Here is a 15,052-nt window from a genome sequence, read left to right on the forward strand (position 1 = left end):
GCCAAGCTCTTGGCGTACTGCCAAACCTCTCCTTTTCTGGCTCAACATGCATTTTCGTTATGTCCACCTGCAAAGTCCTTGAGGCATTTTTTATCTTAAAGGTGCTATCTAACAGTAAAATTCTGTTCTTATTCTCACAATTATTTGCTTTCTGGCAAATTACTTGACATGGTCCCAACCCCCACACAGTCATATGAGATGGAGAGGGTCCTTTATATAACATTTATTTCTTAATGCAGCAGTTGAGCCAGGACTCTACTGTCACTAGAAACTGGAAGGTGTTACCCTCATGAAGTCTATGAGCATAGCTGAGAAACTTAATTATTTCAATTTGGAGTTGGATTTGGTACTGGGTAATGAACCCAGCCCGGTGTTAGATTTGGAGGTAGGTGAGCTCTTTGGTGATAGTGACCATAGTTCAGTTACATTTACTTTAGTGATGGAAAGGGATAGGTATATACTTCAGGACAAGAATTATAGCTGGGGGAAAGGCAATTATGATGCGATTAGGCAAGGTTTAGGATGCAGAGGATGGAGAAGGAAACTGCAGGGGATGGGCTCAATTGAAATGTGGCCTTGATAAGTATGTACCTGTCAGGCAGGGAGGAAGCTGTTGAGCGAGGGAGCCATGGTTTACTAAAGAAGTTGAAGCTCTTGTCAAGAGGAAAAAGGAGGCTTATGTAAGAATGAGACATGAAGGCTCAGTTAGGGTGCTTGAGGGTTACAAGTTAGCCAGGAAAGACCTAAACAGAGAGCTAAGAAGCACCGGGGGGACATCAGAATAGATAGGATCAAAGAAAACCTTAAGGGTTTCTATGGGTATGTCCCTCTCCTTCCTAAACCTTTCCATTTCTATCTCGGGCGACTGAATCAACACGGACATTTACTATAAACCAACCAACTCCCACAGCTACCTAGACTACACGTCCTCCCACCCTGCCCCCTGTAAAAACGCCATCCCATATTCCCAATTCCTTTGTCTCCGCCGCATCTGCTCCCAGGAGGACCAGTTCCAAATCCGTACAACCCAGATGGCCTCCTTCTTCAAGGACCGCAATTTCCCCCCAGATGTGGTCGACGATGCCCTCCACCGCATCTCTTCCACTTCCCGCTCCTCCGCCCTTGAGCCCCACCCCTCCAACCGCCACCAGGACAGAACCCCACTGGTCCTCACCTACCACCCCACCAATCTCCATGTACAGCGTATCATCCGCCGTCATTTCCGCCACCTCCAAACGGACCCCACCACCAGGGATATATTTCCCTCCCCTCCCCTATCAGCGTTCCGAAAAGACCACTCCCTCGTCAGGTCCACACCCCCCACCAACCTCCACTCCCGGCACCTTCCCCTGCAACCGCAAGAAATGCAAAACTTGCGCCCACACCTCCCCCTTTACTTCTCTCCAAGGCCCCAAGGGATACTTCCATATCCGCCACAAATTTACCTGCACCTCCACACACATCATCTATTGCATCCGCTGCACCCGATGTGGCCTCCTCTATATTGGGGAGACAGGCCGCCTACTTGAGGAATGTTTCAGAGAACACCTCTGGAACACCCGGACCAACCAACCCCACCACCCCGTGGCTCAACACTTCAACTCCCCCTCCCACTCCACCAAGGACATACAGGTCCTTGGACTCCTCCATCGCCAGACCATAGCAACACGACGGTTGGAGGAAGAGTGCCTCATCTTCCGCCTAGGAACCCTCCAACTACAAGGGATGAACTCAGATTTCCCTAGTTTCCTCATTTCCCCTCCCCCCACCTTGTCTCAGTCAAATCCCTCGAACTCAGCACCGCCTTCCTAACCTGCATTCTTCTTCCTGACCTCTCCGCCCCCACCCCACTCCGGCCTACCACCCTCACCTTGACCTCCTTCCACCTATCACATTTCCAACGCCCCTCCCCCAAGTCCCTCCTCCCTACCTTTTATCTTAGCCTGCTGGACACACTTTCCTCATTCCTGAAGAAAGGCTTATGCCCGAAACGTCGATTCCCCTGTTCCTTGGATGTTGCCTGACCTGCTGCGCTTTTCCAGCAACACATTTTCAGCAGGAATAAAAGAATGACTACAGTAAGATTAGGACCAATCAAGGATAGTAGTGGAACATTGTGCGAGGAGTCTGAGGAGATAGGGGAAGTGCTAAAAAATGATGATGTTGTCAAGGAGAATACTGAGACATAGGCTATGAGACTAGATGGGATTGACGTGCACAAGGAGGAGGTTTTAGCAACTCTGTAAAGTGTGAAAATATATAAGTCTGCTGAGCCGGATTGGATTTATGCTAGGTTTCTCTGGGAAGTCAGGAAGGAGATTGCAGAGCCTTTGGCTTTGATCTTTATGTCACCATTGTCTACAAGAATAGTGGCCGAAGACTGGAGGATAGTAAATGTTGTTCTCTTGTTCAAGAAAGGGAGCAGAGACAACCCTGGTAATTATAGGCCAATGAGCCTTACTTTGATTGTGGGTAAAATGTTGCAAAAGGTGGCAAATGGAATTTAATGCAGAAAAGTGAGGTGAATCACTTTGGAAGGAGCAACAGAAATGAAGAGTACTAGGCTAATAGTAAGATTCTTGGTAGTGTAGATGAACAGAGAGATCTCGGTGTCCATGTACATGGATTCCTGAAAGTTGCCACCCTGGTTAATCGGGTCGTAAAGAAGGCATACAGTGTGTAAGCTTTCATTAGTAGAGGAATTGAGTTTTGTTGCCATGAGGTCATGCTGCAGCTGTACAAAACTCTGGTGTGGCCGCACTTGGAGTATTGCATACAGTTCTGGTCACCGCATTATATGAAGGATGTGGAAGCTTTGGAAAGGGTTCAGAGGAGATTTACTAGGATGTTGCCTAGTATGGAGGGAAGGTCTTATGAGGAAAGGCTGAGGGACTTGAGGCTGTTTTCGTTAGAGAGAAGAAGGTTGAGAGGTTATTTTATTGAGACATATAAGATAATCAGTAGGTTAGGTAGGGTGGACATGAGAGCCTTTTTCCTCAATGGTGATGGCTAGCACAAGGGCACATAGCTTTAAATTGAGGGGTGATAGATATAGGAGAGATGTCAGAGGTAGTTTGTTTACTCAAAGAATAGTAGGGGCGTTTAACACACTGCCTGCAACAGTAGTAAACGCCAACTTTAAGGGCATTTAAATGGTCATTGGATGGACATAGGGATGAAAATGGAATAGTGTAGGTTGGATAGGCTCCCAATTGAGTTCACAGGTTGGCGCAACATGGAAAGCTGAAGTGCTAGAAAACAAATATTTCATAAAGTCTAAGATAGGTTCCTGGCAAAAAAGAATCAACTAACAACTACACTTTGCCTTTGATGTAAGTTTTATCAGTTAAGAATTAACTCTTAAACCAAAGAAGGATATAATAGGACAGATGACCGTACGTTTGATCAAAGAGGTGGATCTCATTGAGCAAGGTAAAGAGGTGGGCATGTATATCAAAGGGATCCATTGCTGAAGACCCAGAAGTCCTTGACTTTGGAGGGAGGACTATGGGGGTTGCATATCCAGAACCTGTCAAGATTAAAGAATTTCAAATCTCAAACCTGTTTGGAGGAAAAAACTAAAATGTAGTTCATAGAATTTTGTTTTCTTTTGCTTTCTGATGTCCTGTATACAGGTAACCAGGTTGCACTGTCACATTGGGCCAATATGTAGAGACAGTTACCAGTTTATTTAGAGCCTTGAAACAATCTTCTTGCCAGAGTGGTGTAAAATTTTTGTTCAATTTATAAATACATGTCTGAATTGTTCAGTCAAATTGCAGATTTCAGTCAGACTTACAGATTTGTCATAGTGAAAAGAGAGGCCATTTGGTTCATTGTGACTGCATCGGCTTATTAAGACCATAAAACCAATAGACATAGGAGCAGAAATTAGGCCATTCAGCCCATTGAGTCTGCTCTGCTCCAACATTCAATCATGGCTGATAAGTTTCTCATCCCCATTCTCCCACTTTTTCCCTGTAACCTTTGATTCCCTTGATATTCAAGAACCTATCTATCTCTGTCTTAAATATACTCAATGACCTGGCCTCCACAACCTTCTGTGACAATGAACTCCAAAGATTCTGGATGAAACATTTTCTCCTTATCTCTGTTCTAAAAGGTCTTCCCTCTACTCTAAGGCTATGCCCTTGGTCCTAGTCACTCCTATCAATGGAAACATCTTCCCAACATCTACTCTGTCCAGGCCGTTCAGTATTCTGAATGTTTCGGTTAAATCCTCCTCATCCTTCAAAACTCCATGAGTATAAACCTCAGATGTTTCTCCATACGTTAAGCTTTTCATTCCTGGGACTATTCTCATGAACCTCCTTTGAACATGCTCCAGGGCGAGTACATCTTTCCTGAGATATAGGGCCCAAAACTGCACACAATACTCCAAATGTGGTCTGACCAAAGTCTTATTGAGCCTCAGAAGGACATCCCTGCTTTTAAAAAACATTACTCCCAATTTTCAGCTTTATCTCCACACTTTTGCACATCACTTTTATCCAATTATCATCCAATGCACTCTTGAATGCCTCAATTGAACCTGTCTCCAATAGACTTTCCAAATGTTCACTGAGTCAAAACCTCACTTCACTCTTGTTTATTTTGCAGATCATATTAAATTTATTCCTTCTTGTTCTTGTTCCTTTTATGAGCAGGAAGAGTTTCTCCCTATCTCCCCTATTTGGCTCACTTATGATTTTGAAAACCACCTAGTGGTATCCTCTTAGCTCACTAAGGAGAACAGTCCCACCACCTTCAATAACTAAAGTTTACCTTTCCTTGAACCATTCTTGTGAACTACTTCTGCAAACTCTTCAATGCATTTACATCATTCCTATCATTATAGAATCCCTACAGTGTGGAAACAGGCCATTTGGCCCAACAACGCTGCACTAACCCTCTGAAGAGTATCCCACCTAGACCCCTACCCTATTACTCTACATTTCCCCTGACTAATGCATCTAGCCTACACATCCCTGAACACTATGGGCAATTTAACATGGCCAATTTCAGACAACCTGCACATCTTTGGATTGTGAGAGGAAATCAGAGCACCCAGAGGAAGCCCATGCAGGCACAGGGAGAATATGTAAACTCCACACAGTCACCCGAGGCTGGAATCGAGCCTGGGTCCCTGGCGCTGTGAGGCAGCAGTGCTAACCACTGAGCTACTGTGCCATCCTCAAATATGGTGCCCAAAACTGTGAGCATTGGTCCAGCTGAGTTCTGATAGGTTTCCTGTTCAAATCCACCATCATTGCCTTGCTCTTGTACTCTATGCCCCTATTAATAAAACCAAGGATACTGTGTACTTTGCTGACTGCTCTCTCTACCTATTCTGCCAGTTCCAATAATCTGTGCACATATACACCCAGATCCTTCTGCTCCTGCACCCCTTTAGAATTTTAACCACTATATTATATTGTCCTTCAATGTCCTTCACACAAAAATGCATCACCTCACTTTTTTTGCAATAGAACTCATCTGACAGCTATCTGCTCACAGTACCCCCTTGGCTATATCTTCTGGAGTTCTACAATGTTCTAAACTTACAATTCTTCCAAGTTTTAGGAAGGGTTTGGAGGGATATGGGCTGGGTGCTGGCAGGTGGGACTAGATTGGGTTGGGATATCTGGTCAGCATGGAGGGGTTGGACCGAAGGGTCTGTTTCCATGCTGTCCATCTCTATGACTCTATGACTCTATCTGCAAACATTGAAATTGCCCATGGACACCAAAATCTAGATTATGAATATATATCAGAAAAAGTAAGGGTCCAAATACCAATCCCCTGGAAGCTCCACTACAAACCATTCTCCAGCCTGTGCAATATCCATTGACCATTAATCTGTTTCTTCTCATTCAGCCAATTTTATATCTATGTTGCTCATGACCTTTGATCCCATGATGTATAAACTTCCTCTTAAGTCTGCATTGCATCAAACATCTGAAAATCTGTAAACACCCCATCAACTGTGTTACCTCATCTTGTCTTTCTGTTACTTAAAAACTTCCAGCAAGTTAGTTGAATATGATATTCCCTTTAGGAGTCCATGCTGATGCTTCCTAATCATCTAATATTTACACAAGTAACTAACAATGCTGTCCCAAATAATCAAATAATTTAACTGAATACAAACTGACTCATCTGTAATTGCTCAATTTCTCCTTACAGCCTTTCCTGAATAAGGCCTTAATGTTAGAAAGTTTTCAGTCTTCTGAGAGCACCCCAAAGTCTAGGGATGACTGAAAGATTGTGACTGGTGGCCATGCAAGTTCCATTCTCACTTCCTTCAAAATCCTTGGATGCAACTCATTCAGTCCCAGCACCTTGTCAACTTTCAATACCCACAGTCTATTGCTATAGTGAATATAACATTATCCCCATAAATTTTGAACTGTCTAGTGACTGACTTCTCTCCTTGCTAGCCATGGCCCGGGCAGCATGTCACTCTTCAGTAAAGGCAGATGGAAAGTATTCTTTTAACACTTCACCCATGCCACCTGCCTCCAGATGTAAATCGTTTCGGTCTCTAATTGACTCTACACATCTTTTTACTGCCCTTTTAGTATTTATTCAGCCATAGAAGACTTTGGGATGCCTCTTTATATTGGCTGCCAGTCTTGACTCATTTCCTCTAAACTTCCCTTATTTACATTTTCACCTCCCCTCTAACTTTGATGTCTCTCTTGATTCTCAATTTTATTTTCTTACTGACACTTGTCAGAAGAACGCATTTTCTCCCTTGCCTTAATTTCTATCTCCTTTGTCATCCAGTAAGCTCCGGGATGTAAGTTTGCTCGCTGAGCTGAAAGGTTCACTTTCGGACGTGTTGTCACCATACTAGGTAACATCATCAGTGAGCCCTCGGACGAAGCTTTGTCCGGAGGCTCACTGAAGATATTGCTCAGTATGGTGACGAAATGTCTAAAAATGAACCTTCCAGCTCAGCGAGCAAACCTATATCCAGAACGTCAAACTGAGCTACAAATCTCAAAAAAAAGTGAGCTCAGGATTTGTTTGTTCTACTTTTCCCATTTGCGGGTATGTGCCTTAACTCTACCCAACACATCATCTTTGAAGGTTACTTTATATCCTGCCAACGTTTTGTTCCAGTCGATCTTGCCCAGCTCTGTTCTTGCCCCATTGTGGTCTGCTCTCTGCCAACTGATTTTTCTCATACTGGACCACTGCACTTCATTCCCCACCAGCATCCTGAACCTTACAAGGCAATGATCACTGTCTCCTAAATATTCCCCAATTGACATTTGATTAACTTCGTCCACCTGATATCCTAGAACCACATCCAACAATGCATCCTTTCTTGTTGGATTGAAAGATAATGCTGTAGGAAGCCCTCCTGTATGCACTCCTGCAACACTTGCCTCTCAACCTCACCATAACTGTTCCCCAATTTGGGTAATTGAAATCTCCTATTGTAACTAACCTATAATGCTAGCATCTCTCTGTAATTTCCCTGCAAGTTTGTTATTCTAGATCCTTTCCACTAATTGGTGGCCCACTGTCTACACCTAGCAACCTAATTGTACACTTGGTGTTCCTTAGTTCTAGCCAAGGTGATTCAGTGGTTGTACCTCTGTCTCAGCTCGATGGGCTGAGTGGCCTATCTTTGTCCCTTGTATGCCGGAGAAATTAGACAACCTTTTCGAGAAAAGTGCAAAGCTACGATGGGATGAATGGCCATCTCCTATGCCATTGGATTCTATGAGTGTGATATCAGAATGAGCGAACAATGGTTCCACAGAATCCTTCTCAGGCTGGAGTGCATGTATGATCAAACAGTTTTCTGGGCTAAAGAAGCGAGCAGCACTTTCCTCTTTTTTTGTTTTTCTATGCCCTAATGCAGCCTCACATTCACCTTTACAGATATGCACATTGTTCACTTTAAGTTATTTTACTTGATACTGGGTTTTCATGTCTGGTTCAAAGAAATGTTGTTAGTTCTAGTAACATGATAAATTAACAACCCAGGCCTCTGAGTCATGTCCTCTTCCTGCAAAGTTTGCAAATGGTAATTGGAAGCAGGCATTGACTCTTCAGATACCTAACCTTTTGTGTCATGAAGTTTGCCAACAGTAGTATTCGTTGCTAGGCATTAGCTTTCCAAGCGAGATCATCATACTATCTTTGGCACAGCCAAAGTGTTTAGACTGTTACTTTATTATGTATCACAGGATAAATTTCTTCCTCCCACATTCAGGGTCACGGCATCTGACAGCTGATGCAGTTCCCTTCTCCCTAAGAGAGCAGCTGTGGTTGAGAAACAACAACCTCACTAATATAGAGGCCAGCACGTAAAATAATATTACTTTAAAAGTAGGAGAGGTGATCACTGAGTGAAAGAGAATTAATGCACAGGTCATGACGGGGTTAGGATAAGTGTTGTAGGGAGTGGTGAATTTTCTAGCAGAGGAAGAAAGGATTCCAAACCTCAGTTGAAGTCGAAGGTTTTTGTAAAGTGTATGACAACAGGGAGGGTGACACAGCTGCTCAAAGTTAGCACTGTTACCTCACAGCACCCAGAAGCCGGGTTTCAATTCCATCCTCGGGTGACTGTTGGTGTGGAGTTTGCACATTCTCCCTGTGTCTGCGTGGGTTTCCTCTAGGTGCTCCAGTTTCCTCACACAGTCCAGAGGTGTACAGGTCAGGTGGATTGGCCATGCTAAATTGTCCATAGTGTTCAAGGATGTGTAGATTAGGTGCATTAGCTATGGGAAAGCAGAGTTAAAGGGGGATGGGTCTGGGTGGGATGTTCTTCAGAGAGTTAGTATGGACTTGTTGGGCTGAATTTGACATTGTAGGGATTCTGTGGAAAATATCAATGAAAGTGAAAAATTACAAGATGACAGCTAAAATTCTCATTTATAACATTATTTTTTTTCAGAATTAAGTCAATATTTGTGACTATGTCAATGATAAGTTATAATGTGGTGACCACATCAACTTGCTCCAATGTTTCTCCACTGTCAGCCAGCTGGGTGGAGTTGTTCTTATTTACTCCTGTTCCTAGCTACTGAATTGTAGCTAAAGAATTCTGCTCTAAATCTAATCTAGGGAGATGGTTAGATTTCCTCTTGTTGGAGAAGATCATTTCTGGTTCTTGCCTGACCCAAATGCTTCTCTGCTGCAAAGTTCCCTGATGTACTCTGCCTAATGATCTCCTGCCCAGTTATGCAGAAATATACAGATGCTATTTTAAGGCTCTGTCAAAGATGGTCTATAAACATTTCCAACTTCTTCTACTGTCAAAATAAAGTTTGCATTGTTTATTTATTTTGTAATCTGATTCTCTTTCAGTCCTGTGCGTAATTGCGTAATTGCGTAGCTTACATAGAAATCAACAATATGAACAGGGCAGCAAGATTAGGATGGAAATCTCAGCAGGATTGTCCAATCATTCATGTTAGGATAAAATGTGTATATTAGAAGGTCCTACAGTAGGATAAGGATTAACAAAGCAATGGCAGCGTGGATACAAAATTGGTTAAGTGTCAGCAGTACGAGGCAGTATTGAATTATCGATTATCAGACATGGGGGAGTTATCCAGTGCTGTAGTCTAGGGGATACTATTAGGATCACTGCTTTTTTTGATATAACATCAACAAACCTGTACTGGAGGGAGATAAGTCCAGAAAGTAAAACTGTCTGTAGTCGTGCACGTTCCAGTGCTTCAGGAAAAAACCCGTGTCCCTTTTAAATGAGTTGAATGTTTCTGTCTCAACTTCCAAACCAAACCGGACAATGACTTCCAGACACCCATCCTCTGAGTTTTCCTCACAGCCTTTCTAATCCTTTCTCCACATACCTTAAATCTCTGAGCGCTGGTAATTCATCTTTCTGGTAAGGGAAACAGGTCTTCCCAGATCACTCTATGTAGGCCACTTGTTATTTTGAAAGCCATGATTAAGTAACTGGACAGGTTGTCATTAAAAAGACAACATTAGGCTAACTTTCATTTTGCATTTTATTGAATTCAAATCTCTCCATCTGCCATGGTGGGATTTGATCCCACGTTCCCAGGGCATTAGCCCTGATTGTAAAAGTTGTCCACCTCATGTGATCTTAGAGATGTAGAGCACAGAAACAGACCCTTCAGTCCAACTCGTCCATGCCTACCAGACATCCTAAATTAATCTAGTCTCATTTAGAGTCATAGAGTTATAGTGATGTACAGCATGGAAACAGAGCCTTTGGTCCAGCTCATCCATGCCAACCAGATATCCGAACTTAATCTAGTCCCATTTGCCAGCACTTGGCCCATATCCCTCTAAACCCTTCCTGTTCATATACCCATCCAGATGCCTTTTAAATGTTGCAATTGTACAAGCTTCCACCACTTCCTCTGGCAACTCATTCCATACACGCACCACCCTCTGTGTGAAAAGGTTGCCCCTTAGGTCATTTTTATATCTTTCCCCTCTCACCCTAAACCTATGGTGGGCGGCACGGTAGCACAGTGGTTAGCACTGCTGCCTCACAGTGCCAGAGACCTGGGTTCAATTCCCGCCTCAGGGAAAAATGTGTAAATGTGGCAGCTGCCAAGAGGCCTGCTGTCAAACCCCCTAACCTGACCACATCAAATCTCCCTTTGTCTATCTTTGCAGGCCCAATACCCTCCCTAGATTGAAGCCAGAGTCAAGCCAAGTTTCCTTAACACCTCGCTTTGAAACTAGGTAAAAACAATGACTGCAGATTCCTGATGGAGGGCTTTTGCTGCTCCTCAGATGCTGCCTGAACTGCTGTGCTTTTCCAACACCTCTAATCCCCTCCCTTTGAAACTGCCCTTTCTCCTTCCTGATCTAATCACATCCAACCCTAGTATGTTCAAATTTTCCCATCACCGGAACAATTCCCCCAGATTGCCAATACAGCCATGCCAATTCCCAGACTGCTCGGTGTGTACTTTAGACTCATAAATAGTGGGCAGAGGGTCAGAAGAGCAAATACATATGCACTTTTCTCTGTGCAAAAACAATTGGACAATAATAGTTGAAAAGGTCAACAACAAATAACAACTGGGAGACAAACAGTGTAAAAGACACAAAATTCTTCAATTAGATTGAAGTGAACTTTTTTTTTGTTTTTTTGTTTTTTTAAGATTAGACTCCCTACAATGCCGTATTTTGTGAAAGGGTTCAGAAAGGATTTACAAGGATGTTGCCAGGATTGGAGGATTTGAGCTATAGGGAGAGGTTGAACAGGCTGGGGCTGTTTTCCCTGGAACATCAAAGGCTGAGGGGTGACATTATTTCTTGTGAAAGTGCAGGTGAAACTTGGGATGCGGAAGGCTTCTTTGGGGCCTTGGACAGAGGAGAGGGGGTTGCAGGTTTTGCAATTCCTGCAGTGGCAGGGGAAGGTGCCAGGAGAGGAGGGTGGGTTGTTAGGGGTGTGGACCTGACGTTTCCTCCGGGTGCTCCAATTTCCTCCCACAGTCCAAAGATGTGCAGGTCAGGTGAATTGGCCATGCTAAATTGCCCGTAGTATTAGGTAAGGGGTAAATGTAGGAGTATGGGTGGGTTGCGCTTCGGCGGGTCAGTGTGGACTTGTTGGGCCGAAGGGCCTGTTTCCACACTGTAATGTAATGTAATCTAATCTAATCTATGCCTTCTAGTTCTGGACTCCCCCACCCCAGGGAAAAGACTTTGTCTATTTATCCGATTCATGCCCCTCATGATTTTATAAACTTCTATAATGTCACCCCTCAGCCTTTGATGTTCCAGGGAAAACAGCCCCAGCCTGTTCAACCTCTCCCTATAGCTCAAATCCTCCAATCCTGGCAACATCCTTGTAAATCCTTTCTGAACCCTTTCACAAAATACGGCATTGTAGGGAGTCTAATCTTAAAAAAACAAAAAAACAAAAAAAAAGTTCACTTCAATCTAATTGAAGAATTTTGTGTCTTTTACACTGTTTGTCTCCCAGTTGTTATTTGTTGTTGACCTTTTCAACTATTATTGTCCAATTGTTTTTGCACAGAGAAAAGTGCATATGTATTTGCTCTTCTGACCCTCTGCCCACTATTTATGAGTCTATAGTACACACCGAGCAGTCTGGGAATTGGCATGGCTGTATTGGCAATCTGGGGGAATTGTTCCGGTGATGGGACAATTTGAACATACTAGGGTTGGATGTGATTAGATCAGGAAGGAGAAAGGGCAGTTTCAAAGGGAGGGGATTAGAGGTGTTGGAAAAGCACAGCAGTTCAGGCAGCATCTGAGGAGCAGCAAAAGCCCTCCATCAGGAATCTGCAGTCATTGTTTTTACCTAGTTTCAAAGCGAGGTGTTAAGGAAACTTGGCTTGACTCTGGCTTCAATCTAGGGAGGGTATTGGGCCTGCAAAGATAGACAAAGGGAGATTTGATGTGGTCGGGTTAGGGGGTTTGACAGCGGGCCTCTTGGCAGCTGCCACATTTACACATTTTTGGACCAACGTAAATGAGGTCAGAATTACGATTGTACATGCAAGTAGGTATTGTCAAGCTAGAAGGTAATCCAGCAGTAGCAGAAACCACCAAGCAGCTGCGATGGTAGTAATAAGGAACAAGTTAGTGAATGGGTGAGGTGCAAGACTAACCTTTGGGAGGGCAAGACCTAGAGCTTTATGGGGAAGGATATCAAGGGAAGGTGACCCTTGCATAGAATTGTGTATTTTCACTAATACGTCTCATACATCACCCGAAAGTGAAAGGATCATGAGACAGATTAGTCTTGCTACTCTCCTTGTACTGCTACAACTCCAAAGGAAGAACCATTGAAGGCTCCTAAACTAGCAGTGGCAGAAGCCAACAGCAGTCACCAAAAAACCCCGTAGAGAGAGAAGGAGCAGGAGAAGAGTCATGCTAAAGGAGAACTCTTGCACAGAACAGAATCTCCAGGCTACAATGTAGCTATCTCCAAGTGAGTGACAGCCAGTGTCAACTGTGCCTCAAGATGTCATGCTACCTAGTATCCATGCTAACTACTGAATGAGAATCTGAAAGTGCATGGACTAGGTGGCAATCCCATTCCAGTAGCTCTTAGGATAACAACTGCCCTTAATTTCTAAGCTAGTGGATTGTTTCATGGAGCTACTGAGGATCTTTGTGACATTTCACAGGTGGCAATCATTCAAGCAACAAAAACCTCTTCTCATATTAGCCTACCAGGCATGTGTTCCTCTTCCACATTAGACAAAGCAGGCCTTGTAGATTACCACCAGGGAATGAAATAGCAGCAACCTATCTTGTTTTCTATTCCCTCTTTTCATTCTCCCAGTCACATTGACACCCAAGATCTTTTGGCACACCCATGTCTGGGAGCAAGAAACATCTAGAAGTTGGTAAAAAAAAACTCCTTCAGCACCTGGTGCACTATTCTTTGGAGAAATTTGCAACTTCCAACTATGAAAGAAAGTACCAAATTAAATTGAAGTAACAATCAATAAGAGTCACTTAACCAGCAACTAAGGTGAAAGTACTTGATGACCCATTTAAATAGCTGAGGTGGCAGTGTGCTGACGTGCTTCTGTCACTGAATATTCAGCTGAGCAACATTGAGTCTGAAATGTGGAGCTTCAAAATTACAATATTGTCTCATCAGCTTTTAACATTGATTGACATCTGATCTGCCTGTCCTGTATTTTTCTGTCAGCTGTTCACTATGTGTGTGCTACCCCTTCATCAATATAGCTTCTGTCTCTACAAGCCCCTAAAAAATCCTTGTGTGCTTCCAAAACCAATAATGGTGCTTGCAGCTACCAGAATATGGGTATCATTATCCCAATATTTTTGCTGAATTTATTTATAATTAGACTCAAAAGGTTCAAAAGCCAAATGTGCATTCTTCAATCTTAAATAAATACAGAAACTGCTTGAAATACTCAACGGTTAGGTAGCAGCTTAAGTAGAGAGAGAGAAAGAGACACACACAGACAAACAATACTAACAGCTTAAATTTTACTAGCTTTTGGGCAGAGGGACAGTTGGAAGAAGTAGGAGAAAGTGGGGACTGCAGATGCTGGAGATCAGAATCGAGGGTGTGGTGTTGGAAAAGCACAGCAGGTCAGGCACATCTGAGAAGCAGGAGTATTGAAGTTTCCTGCTGAAGGGCTTATGCTCGAAACTTTGATTCTCCTGCTTCTCAGATGCTGCCTGACCTGTTGTGCTTTTCCAGCACCACACTCTCGACTATCATAAAAGAAGTGCAGGCAAAGGCCCCATGAAGGACTATCTGCCCGGGCTGTTGGCATTTTGCTGATGTAGAACATTTGCATGAGGTGAGGAGGCTGCTAATGTGGTCACAGTGATCTCACAGATGGCAAGTATAGGCTCCAGACACATCTTTTGACCTGACCTCAGGGAAGACCGTAGTAAATTTAAGTGCAATTTTCAATTCACTGTCCTTTCAATATTTCCTCTTCTTTGTGTCCCAGGTTATGCCATGGTAGTGACCAGTAGAGGGTGCTGTTATCAGCTGCTTGTTCTGACATTGTAAAGCAGCACTCAACATAATTAAATATCTTAATAGAAACCACAAAAAACACTGGAAATGTTTTTATGGGAAACACACAAATATATATACTTCCAGTTATTAAAAAAATGATCTGCGCTTAAGCATTTTCTTTCTCTCGTCCTCTGCCCCAAACTTGGTTTGAGACAAAAAAAACTGCAGATGCTGGAATCCAAGGTAGACAAACAGGAAGCTGGAAGAATACAACAAGCCAGGCAGCATCAAGAGTGGAGAAGTCAATGTTTCCATTTCAGGACCTGAAGAAGACCTGAAATGTTGACTTCTCTACCTCCTGATGCTGCCTGGCTTGCTGTGTTCTTCCAGCCTCTTGCTTGTCTACCTCTGCCCCAAACTAGCAGGCAAAATTCTTGCACCTCAAACACTAGCAGCTCAGATACTGGCAGACACTGACAGATGAATACTAACAGTTCTTTATGACCAGGTCCTCACTGAAACCTCCATATGGCCATCCAGGAATTGGAAGCTGTGGTATAAACATCGCTCAGCACCTCACTGCCATCTGAACAGCAC

Source organism: Chiloscyllium plagiosum, unplaced genomic scaffold, assembly GCF_037043375.1.
Source record: "Chiloscyllium plagiosum isolate Xiang-an unplaced genomic scaffold, Cpla_swu_hap1 HiC_scaffold_32, whole genome shotgun sequence".
In the NCBI taxonomy this organism is placed as follows: Eukaryota; Metazoa; Chordata; class Chondrichthyes; order Orectolobiformes; family Hemiscylliidae; genus Chiloscyllium; species Chiloscyllium plagiosum.